The sequence below is a fragment of the Cetorhinus maximus genome, chromosome 35 (assembly GCF_964194155.1).
Source record: "Cetorhinus maximus chromosome 35, sCetMax3.hap1.1, whole genome shotgun sequence".
Classification (NCBI taxonomy): Eukaryota; Metazoa; Chordata; class Chondrichthyes; order Lamniformes; family Cetorhinidae; genus Cetorhinus; species Cetorhinus maximus.
In genome coordinates this window covers 2,407,295-2,424,144 of record NC_135913.1, presented here as the reverse complement: position 1 = coordinate 2,424,144, position 16,850 = coordinate 2,407,295, and positions in this window count along the sequence as shown.

The following is a 16,850-nucleotide window of genomic DNA, read 5'->3' as shown; positions in this document are numbered from 1 at the left end:
CAGCTCCAACAACACTCAAGAAGCTGGACACCATTCAGGACAAAGCAGCCCCGCTTGATCGGTACCACATCCACTAACATTCACTCCCTCCACCAGCGACGCACAGTAGCAGCAGTGTGTACCATCCACAAGATGCACTGCAGGAATTCACCAAGGTTCCCTGGACAGTTCATTCCAAACCCATGACCGCTACCATCTAGAAGGACATGGGAACACGACCACCTGGAAGTTCCCCTCCAAGCCACTCCCCATCCTGAGATGGAAATATATCGGCTTTACCTTCACTGTCGCTGGGTCATAATTCTGGAACTCCCTCCCTAACAGCACTGTGGGTGCAACTACACCACAGGGACTGCAGCGGTTGAAGAAGTCAGCTCACCACCACCTTCACAAGGGTTATAGGGATGGGCAATAAATGCTGGCCCAGATAGTGGTGTCCACATCCCATGAACGAAAAAAAAAAAGACCCAGATTCCAGGCTCCTGACTCCAGGGTCAGGCCTCAATTGAAGCTCTGTGATGCTATCCTCAGTCTGCCTCCGAGGCCCACTAATGGTGAGGAGGTGATGGCATGGTGGTGTTGTCACTGAACCGGTAAACCAGAGACCCAGGCTGATGCGGGGGGGGCCTGGGTTCGAATCCCACGATGGTGGAATTTGAGTTTAATTAAAGCCTGGAACTTAAAAAGTTTAATGGTGACCATCAGAAACATTGAAGGTTGAAACCCATCTGGGTCAATAATGCTGTTTAGGGAAGGAAATCCGCTGTCCTTACCTGGTCCACATGTGAAGCCAGACCCACAGCAATGTGGTTGACTCTCAAATGCCACCCTGAACAAGGGCAATTAGGGTTGGGCAGTAAATCCTCCCCCTGCCAGTGATGCCTATGTCCATCGAACTAATGAGAAAAGAAAGGAGCTATGTCCCCCTTGAATCTGTCACGGGCCAGGGGAGGGGGTTGGGGCAGTTATCTCCAGGCCCCCAATGCCTTGGCCATGACGAAGGATGCATTGGAGACTTCATTCCTGATCGTTTCCAGAGCTCAAATCGTGGGGGTTGCGAGCGAGAGTTCGACACTACTTCAAAATTGCACCACTCATGATAAATGTACAAGACCTGAAATGCCCGAGTGCAAACTCTACTGTGGTAGCCAGGGAAATTAAATTCAGTGAACGAACTAAATCTGGGATTAAAAAGCTCGTATCAGTGATGTGGGCATCTAACTATTGGATTGTTGTTGAAAAAAAGACCCTTTCTTTCGATCACTAAGGTATTTATTTGAAAGGAGTTTGCCACCCCTACCTGGTCTGGCCTACAGCTGACTCCCAAGCCCCCAACAATGTGGATTGACTCATTACTGCCCTCTGAAGCGGCCTCGCCAGCCACTCAGTTGTTAAGGAGGCGGCTCAGCGCCGCCTCCTCGAGCATGATAGGAAAGCGTGGCCAATGTTGGTTTCGCCGGAGATGCCCACGTCGCCTGAGCGAATAAAGTAAATCATTGGCAACAGATCTCGAAGGGAGGTGAGGACATTGGTTGCACGAACGCAGCAGTCAGGATCCAGAAAGCTCCGAGAATGCTCGGCAGACGTATAAAACCAACGCATCCGATGAAAATTCAACAGCCCTGCCACACCCGATGGCGAACGTGACGTAAGAAACGGGAACAGGAGTAGACCATTCGGCCCCTCGAGCCTCTGCTCCGCCATTCAATGAGATCGTGGCTGATCTTCTTGTGTCTTGATTTCCACGTCCCCATCTAACCCCAATAACCTTCGCCTAACAAGAATCTATCAACCTCTGCCTTAAACGTATTCAATGAACGGTAGTGGACAGCTCATCAACTCCCTGGAGGAGGAGGCTCCACAAATATCCCCATCCTCCATGATGTAGGGGGCCCAACACATCATTGCAGAAGGCAAGGCTGAAGTATTTGCAGCCATCCCCCAGCCAGAAGTTCCGAGTGGGTGGCCCACCTCCTCGCAAGGACCCCAGCTTCTCAGAAGCCAACCTTCAACCAATTTGATATCAAGGAACAGATGAAGGCAATAGATGCTTCCAAAGCTAGGGGCCCAGATGTTACAGGACTTGTTGCAACCAATATGTGGACGAGGTCCCCCAATTTGTTATGGTCCCGGGTGAGGTACCCCAAATGGTTGGAGGGATGAACTGGCTCCCCTTCTTTATTCAACCCCTTTGGTTGGTTGCAACTAGGCTAATTTTAAAAGGACCTCTTCCCTTGTGGATACTTTTTTCCGGCCCAATTTAACCAGGCTGTCTAGAGTAAAAGAAAGAGTGAATTTATTAGTTACTAAAATGTGAGAAAAAACTTTAAAAAAAACAAACATACATGAACACAGATTAGAAATGAGAAGCGATTCCAAAAGTAAAAGTTTTAAAAATATACAAATCAGTCTTTGGCTTGTCCTTGAAGAGTAGATGGTGAAGCATTGCGGCTGTTCAGTTGGGTGTTTCTGGTGGAGTTAACTTTGGCAGTTGAGCAGTTAGTTTGGAGATTCTTGGTCCTGCAGGTTAGCTGAAGGAGTTGCCCTGTTTCCTTTTTGACTGCAGCTTTGCTGACTTGGGCCTTGCTTCCAGCGATCAGAGAGAAACCTTTTTACTTGCAAGCTGCAGCGATGTCAAGCTGATGTTCTTCAACTGTGACCTTCACAGCACACACAAGCACCAGAACAGAACACCAGATTTACACATGTTGATTCAGGGTTGTAACTGGCTTTTTAACACCTTTACCTGTGTATTCCTGGAAGGGAAAAAAAAACAAACATGTCTTTCGCCCAGAACCTGTTTTCTTTCAACTCAGATCATGCCCTCAGTCAGGGATATAACTCACAAGTGGATGGTTTCTACTGATATGGTAATCAGCCTCCATTATCTCCGCAACCACAGGAGATTACAGTTCAGTTTTTGCATTGCATCCCTTCCTTTCAAGTGTCTCTGTTTGAAATAGGCCCAGACACCTTTTAAGTTGCATCATTCTGCCCTGCCTGTTCTAGTTGGTCAAGCGTAACCCAGATAGGAATTTTCCAGCCAGTGGTTACTTTAGACTCTCAGCCAGCTTTTGCTTGTATGTCCTTTTATTTAAAAAAAACACATTTCTGATTTAATATCTCAACATGTCCGTAAGTAATTTGGGGCTATAACCCATTGCCATGGTACTTCCCAACACAATGAATGAAATGAGATTCAAAAGGAGAGGAAAAATATATAAATCAGCAAACAAACTCACACGCACACATTCATTCTCCTAGTCTTGGTCAATGTTATCATTTTAGCTCCAACTAAGTCTCTTGAAGTTCTGGACAGAGTGTCTGCAACCATATTTGATTTCTTGGAAATGTGGGTGATTTTTAGGTGGTACAGTTGGAGAAACAAACTCCAATGGGATAACCTGTCACTCTGTGTCTTAAACTTTTCCACAAAGATTAACGGGTTGTGGTCAGTGTAGACTGTGGTCTCTCTGTATCCATTTCGGACACGTATCTCAAAGAGTTTGAGAGCCAGTGACAGACCCAAGGCTTCCTTCTCCACTGCGGAGTGCTGTTTCTGATGCTTGTTTAGCTTTTTTTTTTGGAGAAGCACCTGATTGGTCTCTCTCTATCCCTGGCTCACCTTCCTGGAGGTCGACAGCCTCTAACCCGGTGTCACTCGCATCGATGGCTACTTTGAATGCTTGGTTAAAGTTCTGAGCTGCAAGCGCAGGCTCACCTATTAAAATGGCTTTCGGCCTTTCGAAAGCTGCCTGACGTTTCTCAGTCCATACTGCCTTTGCTTTGTTCTGTAGTAGGTCAGACAGCGGGGTGGCTACTGTGCTGAGGTTCGGGGTGAATTGCCGTAGAACCCACACATCCCCAAGAACCTCATGACTCCCCATTTCCCGGTGGGGATGGGGAACTGTCCTACTGCTTGTACCTTTGCAGCCCTGGGCAGCAATTGCCCTTGACCCACTATGTGTCCTGGATAGGTCACCTGATCCTTGGCGAATGCCCTCTGTGCGAGATTGACCACTAGGTCAGCTGACTGTACTCCCTGGAAGTGGACTTCCATTTGCTCTAAGTGAGTTTCCCAGGTGTCGCTGGGCACTGGAGGGTGTCACCTAGGTAACACGACGCAATTGGATAACCCCACCCCCACCACTACCTGGTTCATCAGCCTTTGAAAGGCAGCTGGGGCATTTTGGAGTCCAAATGGGATAACTCGACACTGGTATAACCCATTCGGAGTTCCAAAGGTGGAGATTTCCTTCAGGCAGGCAGTCAAGGGAAACTGCCAGTAGCCTTTGAGTAAATCTAACCTTGTAACGTAGGCTGCTTTACCTACCCTGTCTATGCAGTCTTCCAGCGGGGTACCCGATAGGGCTCGGCTCCAGTCACTGCTCTAACTTTGCAGCAGCCAATGCAGAACCTTGTAGAGTAGTTGTGGGCACGAGCACAACTGGGGAGCTCCGGGCACAGCTGCTAGACTCTGTTAGTTGGTGCGCCAGCGTGTAGTTAATCACGTCCCGAACCTGGCCCAGCTTTACTGGGACTAGACGATAGGGGCGTTGCCTTATAGGGACGGGCCTCCCCCGCATCCATATCATGTCGAGCTAGTGCGGTGCGGCCTGTCCCGTCCCTGCACAAGCCTTCAGCAGCCTTGTCAAGTCCGCTCGCTGCTCTGCACTGAGGTGGGAGAACAAGGAGTCTAAGTTCGCGAGTATCTCCGTGTCGGCTAGTCGGGTAATAGGGGGCTCGATGTGGGCCTCCCTCCAATTCATCCCCGCTGCTACCCTCCTCCTCTAGGTCGGTGGCAATGGGATTGACCGTTACCTGCTTGTCCCCCCACTCTCGGCTGTGATATTGCTTTATCATATTGACATGACACAGCCTTTGCTTTTTCCGCCCCCCCCTCCCCCCGATCTGGGGGTCTCCATTAGACAGATTACTTCCCTGAGCGTCTTTGCTGCACTGAACCGGGCTTTTTAAGGGTTCAGCTGGCATTGGTCGATGCACTGACGCGTAGTCACCCGGCTGAAAGGTTCGGGCCCTGCCATGTTTGTCTGCCTGTTTCTTCACGGCCGTCTGGGAGGTTTTTAAGTGTTCCCGGGCCACAGCACAGGCTCTCATGAGCCGCTCCGGGAACGCCATTACGTAATCTAACACGGAAACTTCCTCCTTCATTCTAAAAACCTCCCCCCGATTAGTTTCAGAGCCCCTCGCACGTGGTGCCAGTGAATTAACTCGAGCGGAGTAAAACCAGTGGGTTCATTGGCTGAGCCCCTGGTATCGAACAGAAGAAAACCTAGTCCTTTATCCCAGCCATAGGGGTACTCGTGCCAATACGCCCTGGTCATTGTTTGGTGGTACCGTTCTAGCGCCCCCTGTGACTGTGGGTGATACACTGAAGACTTCAGCTGGATCTCGTATGCTTCAATCAAGTTGCCTCTTACTCTTCTTAACTCCAGCAGATACAGGCCAAGTCTGTCCAACCCTTTCCCCATAAGACAACCCACCCATTCCAGGTATTATTCTGGTCAACCTTCTCTTAACTGCTTCCATCTTACCTTAAATAAGGTGACCAATACTGTACACAGTACTCCAAATGTGGTCTCACTAGTCCCCTGTACAACTGAAGCATAACCTCCCTACTTTTGCATTCAATTCCCCTCACAATAAATGATAACATTCTATTATCTTCCCTAATTACTTGCTGTACCTGCATACTAACCTTCTGTGATTCATGCACTAGGACACCCAGATCCCTCTGCATCTCAGAGCTCTGCAATCTCTCCCCAGTTAGATAATATCTTTCTCTTTTGTTCTTCCAGTCAAAATGCACAATTTCACATTTTCCCACATTATACTCCATCTGCCAAATCTTTGCCCACGCACTTAACCTCTCTATATCTGTTTGTAGCCTCCTTATGTCCTCTTCACAACTTACTCTCCCACCTATCTTTGTATCATTAGCAAGTATGGCAACCATTCCACCCATCTCTTCATCCAAGCCATTTATATAAATTGTGAACAGTCGAGGTCCCAGCACTGATCCCTGTGGTACAACCACTCGGTACATCCTGCCAACCCGATAAAGACCCATTTATGCCTACTCTCTGCTTTCTGTTAGACAGCCAATCTTCTATCCATGCCAGTATGTTTACCCTATACCATGAGCTTTTATTTTCCGCAATAATCTTTGATGTGGCACTTTATCAAATGCCTTCTGGAAATCTAAATACAGTACATCCACCGGTTCCCCTTTATCCACAGCACACGTTACTCCCTCAAAGAACTCCAATAAGTTGTTTAAATACAATTTCCCTTTCACAAAACCATGTTGACTCTGCCTGGTGACCTTCATCTTGTCCAAGTGCCCTGCTATAATTCCTTTAATATAGCTTTGAACATTTTCCCTATGACAGATATTAAGCTAACTGGCCTGTAGCTTCCCACTTCCTGTCTCCCTCTCTTTTTGAATAATGGAGTTACAGCTGCTATCTTCAAATCTAACGGGACCTTCCCCAAATCTAGGGAGTTAAAGTTCAAACCAACGCATCAACTATCTCACTGGACACATCTTTTAAGACCCTAGGGTGAAGCCCATCAGGACCTGGGGGCTCTTGTCAGCCCACAGCGCCAACAACTCACTCAGCATTTCGCATTTTTTCCCTTTCCAAGCCTCAGGTTGTGAATAGCTAATCGATACAATGCCCTGCCTTCACTCAAGGGTGTCAAATGCACCTTCCGCCAGCCCCTGCAATTCCCTCCTATCTTGCCCCTCAGTTCCATTAAGCTCCACTAAGTCGCCTGTTGTGTCAAAACCGACTGGGCCGCGTCTCTCCCAGATGCCAAGGCAACAGGAGTGTGCGACCTTGGCAGGCTCCCGGTGAACGACAACTACTGGGTGTTGGTCAATGATGACAGGGCGGCCCCTGCTCGACCATCTCTCTGAGGGCAGCACCAACATAACCTGCAAGCTTTGGTGTCTGGCGACAGATCCGCTGCGTCCTGATGTCTGATGACACTTTGGGGCTCAGTATCAGAGTGTGGCCTCCGCATTCAGAGCTGGCGCTTGGAGAGGTGGTGCTGCCCGGGTGTAGCTCCGTCCTGAGGCGGTCAAGCGACTGCTACTGACAAATGTTTTTCCTCTTGGAGCAGCCTTGCCAGGCTGATGCCACACCCTCATGAATGCATCCATGTGCGCAATAGTGTTTCAGTCTCTTGAACCATGACCTGTTGGCTCTGTGGTTGAAAGGGCTGCACTATGTGTAGTCGCTTAAGGATATGCACTAGTGGAGCGCTTATCCCATTCCACAGCCATCATAGGCTCCCTGGGATACTGTGCCTTGCAGGGGTGACCCCATCATTAGGGCTGAAGGTGACTTATTCTTCCTCCACGCTCACTGAGAGATTGAGGCCCTTTCATGATATGTTGAAGATGCTAGAGCTGTCTCCTCTGAACTGAACCATGAAGACAACCACGCTGGTAAAACCTTCTCTTCACTTTATTCCCCTTGGAATCTTGTAGCTATGGGGTTGTCATGGGTACATCTCCCACGTCGTGCCCGTGTAATGGCCCCCTCCTGTGGCTCGTCTGAATCCTCCCCTCCCCCTACAGATTCATCCCCTTCAACATCCTCCTTGTCCGGGGGAGATGATTTGCTCCTGAATGTCCCCCGGCGGCGAAACATCCCTCCACCCCGACCATTTCAGCATCGAGGCAGTGCGGGGCTCAGCAAACAATGATGATGTGGGGTACTCTCTGTGGTTAGTATTGGAGAGCGCCACCTGAGGGGTCCAAACATCGGAAAGGCACGTTTAAGACGCCAATAGTCTGCGCTAATGTGCAGAATTGTATCTCTCCTCAGATGCAGCCTGTGGATGATGAATGGGCATGGTAGGCCATGTCTTATCACCGAGGGGCCAACTATCTAAACGTTGAAGTCCCTCAAATGCGTCTGGAGCGTGGAAGTGACTCAAAACGTATGAGTAGTGTGAGCTCCCGAGGTACCTGGCACACACTTGCAATGATCTGTATTCTGTGATCTCACAAATTAGCTGGGCGTGCAAAGATCAAAATTATTTTAAATGAAAGAATCTCACCGGCTACTGCCAGGGCGCTCTCAAGGCCGCACGTGGGCAGTGCACAGTGCCATGCACTTGTGGAAAACCTGAGATCGCAGCGAATCCCACAGCTCTGGTGGCTTGCTATACCCATGAGGAACTGCACATAATGGTGAGCTTCATTGAAAGGGACATCACTCGCCCGTTGAGAGACTCCACAAAGGTCACCAGAGGAGCCCTGGAGGGTTCCACATGCAAAAAAACAAGTTCAGAGGGGCTTTAACCAACAGAGCAACCAGCATCGGAGGCCGTGCAGACCCGGGTTGCGTGGGTGCCTCGTGGAGAGTGTGGCAAATGTGAGCGACCACATCCCTAGGCTAGACAAGGTATCAGCAGAAATATCATACACTCATTCCAACGTGTGATCTGGATCTTCTGCAGAACCTGGGTCGAACCAAACACCTACGTGGATTTTGTCATTTCTCATCAGAAATTGCTTCTTCTTAGGGCCGCACTGGTTCAATATTCGCCGACATTGTGGTCTCAGTGCCAGGACAGTCTGCACAATATTCCCCCGACATTGTGGTCTCAGTGCCAGGACAGTCTGTACAATATTCCACCGACAGTGTAGTCTCAGTCCCAGGACAGTCTGAACAATATTCCCCCGACAGTGTGGTCTCAGTCCCAGGACAGTCTGTTCAATATTCCCCCGATAGTGTAGTATCAGACGCAGGACAGTCTGTTCAATATTCCCCAAAAGTGTGGTCTGAGTCCTAGGGCAGTCTGTTCAATATTCCCCCGACTGCGTGGTCTCAGTCCCAGGACAGTCTGTTAAATATTTTTCCTACAATGTGGTCTCCGTCCTAGGACAGACTGTTCAATATTCCCGCGAAAGTGAGGTCTCAGTCCCAGGACAGACTGTTCAATATTCCTCCGAAAGTGAGGTCTCAGTCCCAGGACAGTTTGTTCAATATACCCCAAACAGTGTGGTCTCAGTCCCAGGACAGTCTGTTCAATAACCCCTCAAAAGTGTGGTTTCAGTCCCAGGACAGTCTGTTCAGTATTCCCCCGAAACTGTGGTTTCTGTCCCAGGACAATCTGTTCAATATTCCTCCGAAAGTGTGGTCTCACTTCCAGGACATTCTGTACAATATTCACCCGACAGTGTGGTCTCAGTCCCAGGACAGACTGTTCAATATTCCCCCGACAGCGTGGTCTCAGTCCCAGGACAGTCTGTTCAATATTCCCACGAAAGTGTGGTCAGTGTCCCAGGACAGTCTGTTCAATATTCCCCCGACAGTGTGGCCTCAGTCCCAGGACATTCTGTACAATATTCACCCGACAGTGTGGTCTCAGTCCCAGGACACACTGTTAAATATTCCCCCGACAGTGGGGTCTCATTCTCAGGACAGTCTGTTCAATATTCCACCGACATTGTGGTCTCAGTCCCAGGATGCTCTGATCAAAATTTCCCGACAGTTTGATTTCATTCCCATGACAGTCTGTTCAATATTCCCCCGACAGTGTGGTCTCAGTGCCAGGAACGTCTGTTCAATATTCCCACGAAAGTGTGGTCTCTGTCCCAGGACAGTCTGTTCAATATTCCCCCAACAGTGTGGTCTCAGTCCCAGGAACGTCTGTTCAATATTCACCTGACAGAGGGTCTCATTCCCAGGACAAACTGTTCAACATTCCCCCGACAGTGTGTTCTCATTCCCAGGGCAAACTGTTCAATATTCCCACGACAGTGTGGTCTCATTCAGAACGACAAGCTGTTCAATATTCCCCCGACAGTGTGGTCTCAGTCGCAGGACAAACTGTTCAATATTCCCCGACAGTGTGGTCTCATTCCCACGACAAGCTGTTCAATATTCACCTGAAAGTGTGGTCTCAGTCCAAGGACAGTCTGTTCAATATTCCCCCGACAGTGATGTCTCTGTCCCAGGACAGTCTGTTCAATATTCCCCTTACAGTGTGGTCTCAGTCCCAGGACAGTCTGGACAATATTCCCACGAAAGTGTGGTCTCAATCCAAGGACAGTCTGTTCAATATTCCCCCGCCAGTGTGTTCTCAGTCCCAGGAAAGTCTGTTCTATATTCGCCCGAAAGTTTGTTCTCATTCCCAGGAAAGTCTGTTCAATATTCCCCCGATAGTGTGCTATCAGTCTCAGGACAGTCTGTTCAATATTCCCCCGACAGTGTGGTCTCAGTCCCAGGACAGTCTGTTCAATATTCTCCCGACAGTGTGGTCTCAGTCCCAGGACAATCTGTTCAATATTCCCCGGACATTGTGGTCGAAGTCCCAGGACGGTCAGTTAAATATTCCCCCGACAGTGCGGTCTCAGTCCCAGGACAGTCTGTTCAATATTCGGCCGACGGTGTCGTCTCAGTCCCAGTACATTCTGGTCAATATTCTTCCGACAGTGTGGTCTCAGTCCCAGGACAATCTGTTCAATATTCCCCGGACATTGTGGTCGAAGTCCCAGGACGGTCAGTTAAATATTCCCCCGACAGTGTGGTCTCAGTCCCTGGTCAGTCTGTTCAATATTCCCCCGACAGTGTGGTCTCAGTCCCAGGACAGCCTGTTCAATATTCTCCAGGCAGGTTGGTCTCAGTCCCTGGACAGCCTGTTCAATATTCCCCCGACAGTGCGGTTTCATTCCCAGGACAGTCTGTTCAATATTTCCCGGACAGTGTGGTCTCACTCCAAAGTCAGTCTGCTCAATAATCCCCCGACAGTGGGGTCTCATTCCCAGGACAGTCTGATCAATATTCCCCCGACAGTGTGGTATCAGTCCCAGGACAGTCTGTTCAATATTCTCCAGACAGTGTGGTCTCAGTCCAAGGACAGCCTGTGCAATATTCCCCGAAAGTGTGGTCTCATTCCCAGGACAGTCTGTTCAATATTCCCCCGACATTGTGGTCGCAGTCCCAGGACAGTCAGTTCAATATTCCCCTGACAGTGTGGTCTCAGTCCCAGTACATTCTGTGCAATATTCCCCGACAGTGTGGTCTCAGTCCCAGGACAGTCTGTTCAATATTCCCGTGACAATGTGGTCTCAGTCTCCGGACAGCCTGTTCAATATTCCCCCGAAAGTGTGGTCTCAGTCTCAGGACAGTCTGTTCAATATTCCCCCGACAGTGTCGTCTCTGTCAAACGACCGGCTGTTCAGTATTCCCCAGACAGTGTGGTCTCAGTCCCATGATAGTCTGTGCAATATTCAACCGAAAGTGTGGTTTCTGTCCCAGGACAATCCGTTCAATATTACCCCAAAAGTGTGGTCTCATTCCCAGGACATTCTGTTCAATATTCCCCCGATAGTGCGGTCTCAGTTCCAGGACAAACTTATCAATATTCCCCCGGCAGTGTGGTCTCATTCCAAGGACAATCTGTTCAATATTACCCGACAGTGTGGTCTCAGTCCCAGGACATTCTGTTCAATATTCCCCCGATAGTGTGGTCTCAGTTCCAGGACAAACATATCAATATTCCCCTGGCAGTGTTGTCTCATTCCAAGGACAATCTGTTCAATATTACCCGACAGTGTGGTCTCAGTCCCAGGACATTCTGTTCAATATTCCCGCGAAAGTGTGGTCTCAGTCCCAGGAAAGTCTGTTCAATATTCCGCCGACAGTGTGGTCTCAGTCCCAGGACAGTGTGTTCAATATTCCCCTACAGTTTGGTCTCAGACCCATGACAGGCTGTTTAATATTCCCCCGACAGTGTGGTTCAGTCCCAATACATTCAGTTCAATATTCTTCTGACAGTGTGGTTCAGTCCCAATACATTCAGTTCAATATTCTTCTGACAGTGTGGTCTCAGTCCCAGGACAATCTGTTCAATATTCCCCCGACAGTGTGGTCTCAGTCCCAGGTCTGTCTGTTCAATATTCCGCCGACAGTGTGGTCTCAGACCCAGGAGAGTCTATTCAATATTCCCACGACAGTGTGGTCTCAGTCCCAGGACATTTTGTTCAATATTCCCCTAAAGTGTCGTCTCAGTCCCAGGACTCTCTGTTCAATATTCGGCCGACGGTGTCGTCTCAGTCCTAGGAAATTCTGGTCAATATTCTTCCGAGAGTGTGGTCTCAGTCCCCGGACAGCCTTGTTCAATATTCCCCCGACAGTGGGGTCTCATTCCCAGGACAGTCTGTACAATATTCCCCCGATAGTGTGGTCTCATTCCCAGGAAAGTCTGTTCAATATTCCCCCGATAGTGTGGTATCAGTCCCAGGACAGTCTGTTCAATATTCCCCGGATAGTGTGGTATCAGTCCCAGGACAGTGTGTTCAATATTCCCCTACAGTTTGGTCTCAGACCCAGGACCGGCTGTTCAATATTCCCCCGACAGTTTGGTCTCAGTCCCAGGACATTTTGTTCAATATTCCCCTACAGTGTGGTCTCAATCCCTGGACAGTCTGTTCAATATTCCCCAGAGAGTGTGGTCTCAGTCCCAGGACAGTCTGATCAATATTCCCCCAACAGTGGGGTCTCAGTCCCAGGACAATCTGTTCAATATTCCCCCGACAGTCTGGTCTCAGTCCCAGGACACTCTGTTCAATATTCCACCGACTGTTTGGTCTCAGTCCCAGGATAATCTCTTCAATATTCCCCCAAATGTTTGGTCTCATTCCAAGGACATTCAGTTCAATATTCCCCCGACAGTGTGATCTCAGTCCCAGGATAAACTTATCAATATTCCCCGGACAGTGTGGTCTCATTCCAAGGACAATCTGTTCAATATTCCCCTGACAGTGTGGTCTCAGATCCAGGACAATCTGTTCAATATTCCCCTTCAGTGTGGTCTCAGTCCCAGGACAGTCTGCTCAATATACCCCCGACAGTGTGGTCTCAGTCCCAGGACATATTGTTCAAAATTCCCCTTCAGTGTGGTCTCAGTCCCAGGATACTCTATTCAATATTCCCACGATAGTGTGGTCTTAGTCCCAGGACAGTCTGATCAATATTCCCCCAACAGTGTGGTCTCAGTCACTGGACAGTCTGTAATATATTCCCCCGACAGTGTTGTCTCAATCCCCGGACAGTCTGTTCAATATTCCCGCGACAGTGTGGTCTCAGTCCCAGGACATTTTGTTCAATATTCCCCTTCAGTGTGGTCTCAGTCCCAGGACAGTCTGTTCAATATTCCCCCGACAGTGTGGTCTCTGGCCCTGGAAAGTCTGTTCAATATTCCCCCGACAGTTTTGCTCAGTCTAAGGACAGTCTGTACAATATTCCCCAGACATTGTGGTTTCATTCCCAGCCAGTCGGTTCAATATTCCACCGACAGTGTGTTCTCATTCCCAGGACAGTCGGTTCAATATTCCGCCGACAGTGTGTTCCCATTCCCAGGAAAGTCTGTTTAATATTCCCCAGACAGTGTGTTCTCAGTCCCAAAACAGTCTGTTCAATATTCCCCAGACAGTGTGTTCTCAGTCCCAGGACAGTCTGTTCAATATTCCCCCGACAGTGTGGTCTCTGTCGCAGGACAGTCTGTTCAATATTCCCCCGACAGTGTGGTCTCTGTCGCAGGACAGTCGGTTCAATATTCCCCCGACAGTGTGGTCTCAGTCCCTGGACAGTCGGTTCAATATTCCGCCGACAGTGTGTTCTCATTTCCAGGAAAGTCTGTTCAATATTCCCCCGACAGTGTGTTCTCATTCCCAGGACAGTCGGTTCAATATTCCCCCGACAGTGTGTTCTCAGTCCCAGGACAGTCGTTTCAATATTCCGCCGACAGTGTGTTCTCATTCCTAGGAACGTCTGTTCAATATTCCCCCAACAGTGTGTTCTCAGTCCCAGGACAGTTTTTTCAATATTCCCCTACAGTGTGGAATCAGTCCCAGGACAGTCTGTTCAATATTCCCCCGACAGTGTGCTCTCAGTCCCAGTACAATAAGTTCAAAATTCCCGTACAGTGTGGTCGCAGTACTCGGGCAGTCTGTGCAATAATCCCTCGACAGTTAGGTCTCAGTCCCAGGACAGTCTGTTCTATATTCACCGACAGGGTGGTCTCAGTCCCAGGACAGTCTGTTCAATATTCCCCCGACAGTGTGGTGTCAGTCACAGGACAGTCTGATCAATATTCCCCCAACAGTGTGGTCTCAGTCACTGGACAGTCTGTAATATATTCCCCTGACAGTGTTGTCTCAGTCCCCGGACGGTCTATTCAATATTACACCGACAGTGTGGTCTCTTGTCCCAGGACTGTCTGTTCAATATACCCTGGAAAGTGTGGTCTCAGTCGCAGGACAGTCTGTACAATATTCGCCCGACAGAGTGGTCTCAATCCCAGTACAGTCTGTTCAATATTCCCCTGACAATGTGGTCTCAGTCCCAGGACAATCTGTTCATTATTTCCCCGACAGTGGGGTCGCAGTCCCAGGGCAGTCTGTTCAATGTTACCCCGACAATGTGGTCTCAGTCCCAGGACAGGCTGTTCAATATTCCCCCGACTGTGTGGTCTCAAATCCAGGACAATCTGTTCAATAATTCCCCGACAGTGTGTCCTCAGACCCAGGACAGTGTGTTCAATATTCCCCTACAGTTTGGTCACAGTCCCAGGACAGTCTGTTCAATATTCCCCCTACAGTGTGTTCTCATTCTCAGGACAGTCTGATCAATATTCCCCCGACATTGTGGTCTCAGTCCCAGGACAATCTGTTCAATATTCTCCCGACAGTGTGGTCAGAGACCCAGGACAATCTGTTCAATATTCCCCCGACAAGGTGGTCTCAGACCCAGGACAGTCTGTTCAATATTCCCCTGACAGTGTGGTTTCAGTCCCAGAAAAGTCTGTTCAATATTCCCCCAACAGTGTGGTCTCAGTCCCAGGACAGTCTGTTCATTATTCCCCCAACAGTGTGGTCTCAGTCTCAGGACAGTCTGTTCAATAATCCCCTACAGTGTGGTCTCTGTCCCAGGACAGCCTGTTCAATATTCCCCCGACAGTGTTGTCTCAATCGCATGACACTCTGTTCAATATTCCCCCGATAATGTGGTCTGAGTCCCTGGACAGTATGTTCTCTATTCTTCCGACAGTGTGGTCTCAGTCCCAGGACAGTCTGTGCGGTATTCCCCGACAGTGTGGTCTCAGTCCCAGGACAGTCAGTTCAATATTCCCCCGAAAGTGTGGTCACAGACCCAGGACAGTCTGTTCAATATTCCCCCGACAGTGTGGTCTCTGTCCCAGGACAGTCTGTTCAATATTCCCCCCACAGTGTGGTCTCAGTCCCAGGACAGTCTGTTCTATATTCACTGACAGGGTGGTCTCAGATCCAGGTCATTCTGTTCACTATTCCCCTGACATTGTGGTCTCAGTCCCAGGACAGTCTGTTCAATATTCCCCCGACAGTGTGGTCTCAGTCCCAGGAAATTCTGTTCAATATTCCCACGATAGTGTGGTCCCAGTCCCAGGACAGTCTGATCAATATTCCCCCAACAGTGTGGTCTCAGTCACTGGACAGTCTGTAATATATTCCCCCGACAGTGTTGTCTCAATCCCCGGACAGTCTGTTCAATATTCCCGCGACAGTGTTGTCTCAGTCCCCGGACAGTCTGTTCAATATTCCCGCGACAGTGTGGTCTCAGTCCCAGGACATTTTGTTCAATATTCCCCTTCAGTGTGGTCTCAGTCCCAGTACAGTCTGTTCAATATTCCCCCGACAGTGTGGTCTCTGTCCCTGGACAGTCTGTTCAATATTCCCCCGACAGTTTTGCTCAGTCTAAGGACAGTCTGTACAATATTCCCCAGACATTGTGGTTTCATTCCCAGCCAGTCGGTTCAATATTCCGCCGACAGTGTGTTCTCATTCCCAGCACAGTCGGTTCAATATTCCCACGTCAGTGTGTTCTCAGTCCCAGGACAGTCGGTTCAATATTCCGCCGACAGTGTGTTCCCATTCCAAGGAAAGTCTGTTCAATATTCCCCCGACAATGTGTTCTCAGACCCAGGACAGTCTGTTCAATATTCCCCAGACAGTGTGTTCTCAGTCCCAGGACAGTCTGTTCAATATTCCCCCGACAGTGTGGTCTCTGTCGCAGGACAGTCTGTTCAATATTCCCCCGACAGTGTGGTCTCAGTCCCTGGACAGTCGGTTCAATATTCCGCCGACAGTGTGTTCTCATTTCCAGGAAAGTCTGTTCAATATTCCCCCGACAGTGTGTTCTCATTCCCAGGACAGTCGGTTCAATATTCCCCCGACAGTGTGTTCTCAGTCCCAGGACAGTCGTTTCAATATTCCGCCGACAGTGTGTTCTCATTCCTAGGAACGTCTGTTCAATATTCCCCCAACAGTGTGTTCTCAGTCCCAGGACAGTTTTTTCAATATTCCCCTACAGTGTGGAATCAGTCCCAGGACAGTCTGTTCAATATTCCCCCGACAGTGTGCTCTCAGTCCCAGTACAATAAGTTCAAAATTCCCGTACAGTGTGGTCGCAGTACTCGGGCAGTCTGTGCAATAATCCCTCGACAGTTAAGTCTCAGTCCCAGGACAGTCTGTTCTATATTCACCGACAGGGTGGTCTCAGTCCCAGGACAGTCTGTTCAATATTCCCCCGACAGTGTGGTGTCAGTCACAGGACAGTCTGATCAATATTCCCCCAACAGTGTGGTCTCAGTCACTGGACAGTCTGTAATATATTCCCCTGACAGTGTTGTCTCAGTCCCCGGACAGTCTATTCAATATTACACCGACAGTGTGGTCTCTTGTCCCAGGACTGTCTGTTCAATATACCCTGGAAAGTGTGGTCTCAGTCCCAGGACAGTCTGTACAATATTCGCCCGACAGAGTGGTC